The 3,982-nt window shown below is 34.8% G+C and overlaps 1 long non-coding RNA gene across 1 annotated transcript in view; it reads right to left on the minus strand.

The window, feature by feature from the left end:
• Positions 3,593-3,982, minus strand: part of LOC104724218 — a 2,260-nt gene continuing 1,870 nt past the window's right edge. The window contains exon 6 of the long non-coding RNA XR_002034167.1: positions 3,593-3,796. This is a non-coding gene — a long non-coding RNA (uncharacterized LOC104724218). The remainder of the gene's footprint in view (positions 3,797-3,982) is intronic.

Raw genomic sequence — 3,982 nt, forward strand, 5'->3', positions numbered from 1 at the left:
CATGAATCTTAATTATTAAACCCAATAAATTATCCAACCTGAAGAAGGATAAGAGGTAACACAAGCCTTAGATGAACAAACACATCATTATGAACCAATTCAGAAACAAACAAGTGTATACATTTTAAGTTGATGAAGACACTAACCGCAATTATAGAGAGCGACCCTTAGATGAACATCTTACTATGACAAGTACAAATATTGTTACTCTCTGTCAAACCAAATTCCCCGCATTCATAATCAAAGGATCAAACAACTAGCATTTTTGATACTCTGGTTGAAATGTTTTCCTAAATCGATACTACCTTTAAACTTTGACAAGAATTGTGACACTACCAAGCGACAGAACACAAATCTAAACACTAAAACACACAGAGAATACACCAAAGTCAACACCTTACTGCGTAAAGCACAAGTAGCTATGTTGATACCTCGATTCGATTCCACCACCAGGACCGTCCACTGGCATAAGACATCCATAAGCACTTAGGCTAAGAAAGATAGGTAAAGTACCTGGCATTTCTTGACCCTTTGATCCCAAAGCAAAACAGTTCGATCAAGAGAACCGGAGATGAAGCACTCCCCACCAGAGCACAAGCTAAGCGAAACCGCTCCATGATTTCCAAATCCATTTAACAGAAGGTATATACCTCGCCACTTTGTTACGTCTACGTTTAGACGTCCCAGCTGCGAGACGACAAGGTAAAAAAATCTCGTAGTTGCGTGGCTGCTTCCTTAGTACAGAGTAGAGTTTGAAGAACAATACACATAGGCAAGAGTTGATTCCAACAGATATAACAAGTGCTGACAGATATAATAATTGCTGACAAAAGCATCTTCAAGAACACCAATCTAAAATATAACATACAATTATCTAGTTTATTGACTAACAAGATGCATCCAGATATAAGTTACAGAAACGATCCAACACACACACACAAAACAGTATCATCGGATCACATGACAAGTAGAGATTCTTGACCAGAACCGAGTTAGAATCTCCCAGAACCTTAAATTCGACGGTGGAGGTGGTGAGATTGTAATCAGATTCCTTAGGGAAACCACTAATGTATTCTTTCAATACCACTTGCTTGTTCGCCGCCGTCGAGCCTGCGTTTTATAGTGTTGGTCTCTCTGTCTCTCGTCTTGTAGCTATCCATTTCCATCTAGTCCGATTCAATCTCCGACTGAGAGATTCGCGACAGAGAGCGAGAGATTGCTCTGAATAAAACTCTTTACCCAACCACACGCTGACACGTCACAGGCTCTTATCCGAAATCGAGTATACTAATTAAGAGGAGCTCTTCGTTTTTTTTCTCCTTTCTGAATTATTTTTTCCCTACTTTTCCCTTAAAAACCCCATTGGGGATAACCTTAGGTTTTTGATATGAAATTGAATGCCTTTTTCGGGAATACTTTTTTGGGAATACAAAAGCGTAGTAATTTAACATTTAATGTAATTATTCTCCATAAATGGTTTGTTTTGATTCCACATTTACTTTGTAACGCTCGGGTTTGAATCGATTTGATATTTTCCCGATCTCCTCCTTCAAGACCCATTCCACGCTCTCTGTCTTATTCTCTTTGGCTTCCTGAGCTTCTCATGAGTTCGCCAGTTTTTTTAGCACCTTGCGCCCTTGTAAGCTCTGTTGTTTCCTCTTCTCGAACTCTTCTGTCTTTTGGCACTTCGAGAAACATGTGTCACTCTTCTTTTGGTAATAGGCTTTGATAAAGAATCTGAGAATTTTAGTGGTGAATCCAGGTCTAACATCATTCGAATAGAACTCAATCAAATTTTTTCGATGATAATGTAGTTGAAATGAAACTTTGTGTTAAAATTGGAGTTTTAGTCCCAAATTAAATAAAAATACCGAAACACTAAATTGGGATTTTAGCCCCAAATTAAATATACAAAAAAAAAACTAAATTGAGATTTTTAGGTTTTAGATAAAGAAGAACAAAAACTAAAAGGGCTTAGAGGTCAAGACTAAAATAGGTCCAAAACAAAGTCGGACTTTAGACCTTAGACAAAAAGAGGAGGATTAAAGTAGAAGTAGGGAACACATGAAGGATCGACCTAGGGATTGCTGGGTCTTCAGAAGAGATTTTCACCAACTGTTAGCAGTTGTTTTTTACCTAAACATACTTATAAATATGGTTTATATTATATTAGGGGTACCAGTCGACCCCCCTAAATGGGTCCTTCTTTGCTTCCGAAGCCATTGGAAACTGTAAAGCCCAACGTTCCAAACCAGACGTGTGGCGGAAGTTACGGTTATCCTTGGCTTTTGAAATGAAGAGTCTGAGAGAGAGAAGACAACTTCAATAATGAGCAGTATATCTAGAACTAGAAATTAAAATTAAAAGATATTTACACATCACATTTTGGGCTTAGGTCTCTCTTTGACTCTACAATAGTATATGTGTGGGGCTTTCTTTTTTTTTTTTGGTTTTTGTTATACGGTTTGTGTGGGGCTTTTATCGGGAGGTCATACAAGTTTTCTCAAAGTTTGTGAATATTTGAATATTCTGATAGTTATCACTAGTTGTATCTAAATTGTGAAGGTCTTTTAAGGCTCACCGCCAAAAGTTTGTACAAGATCATACATAAATTTTCTCTGTTTAAATTCAATCTTTCCTTGACGTGAATTCATTTAAATTGACAAGAGACTGTGTTAAATTGGGAATGGAGATATTAGACAAAGCTTTGCAAACTAATATATGAAGCTCGACGATGATGAGCCCTCAATTCTTCCAAACCAGCCAAAATATTGTTCGAGTGAAAAGCAAAAGTAAAAATAATTTGAGCGTTGGAAAGTTACAAACTCTTACCAAAAGATGTCTTACATGATACTTAATATGCTTACGATAAGAAGAATTGTCCTAGTTTTAATTTCACTAGCTAAATCCATATTTCCAGAAACGTGTCTAACAGTCAATTCATTATTTGAAAACTTATACGAACCAATGTATTAGTTTAAAAGGCTGACTTGTGTTAAAATAAATAACGGATGCACGAGTTTAATTATACGAACCAATGTATTTTATTTTTATTTTTTTGTTAAAGGGTTTCGAACCAATGTATTATGTATATTTATTCTACGTCGCATGAACTTTTTTTTTCAATCATCCACAAAATTAAAGAATATATGTTTTGAGATAACATCTTAGTATATATCCATTATCCAAGTTGATTCGTTAGCCTTTGATTCTCTCTAAGTGGAGACTTTGCTATGAATTTGGAAAATATCACTACAAAAAATATGAACATTACTACCACACAGAAAATGTTACTAAAGAATTTTCGTAATGCATTTGAAAACGCTGTATAATAAAGAGCTATTGTAGACCTCCCTTCTACCATAGCAGTTTTTACGCGTTATGATAAATTGATCTATTATAGCGCTAATACTCTGCTATTTAATATTATTAACTAGCGCTTAGTTCGTGCTATTATGTTTGTTTTTATAGCAAACATTTCGTGTTTTAAATATTGTTTTTTCATTTTGATAATGCTGCTGTAATGTATATTATTATGTTCTATATTTCAATTATTTGAACTATAGTGCATAAACTAGAAATTGCAAATTGATTCATAAATAAAATTAATATTACATTAAATTTATAAAACATACATTTTACATAAAATCATTCTATCAAATACCCAAAAGATACAAATGCTTGAATCACCAAGTCATAAAGAAAAAGAAGGCAAGTACATTTCTTCACCAAACCAAGTAATAAAGAAACCGAAGCAGTCCTAGTAGATCTCCACACTCATACCATCGTATAGTAACTGTAAGTGGGAAAAATAAAAGAGTGTCAGCATAATAAAATTGAATCGGTCATAAGCAATGGTAAAACTCTTACTTTCCTAAGGTTGGTGAACTCGCAAATGTTACAAAGGATTAAACAAGAGATATGAAGAACAGGAAAATGGATTTAAAGTGTTTACAAACCTGGTTTCCAATCACCATCCTTT

Source organism: Camelina sativa, chromosome 11 (assembly GCF_000633955.1).
Source record: "Camelina sativa cultivar DH55 chromosome 11, Cs, whole genome shotgun sequence".
Lineage (NCBI taxonomy): Eukaryota > Viridiplantae > Streptophyta > Magnoliopsida > Brassicales > Brassicaceae > Camelina > Camelina sativa.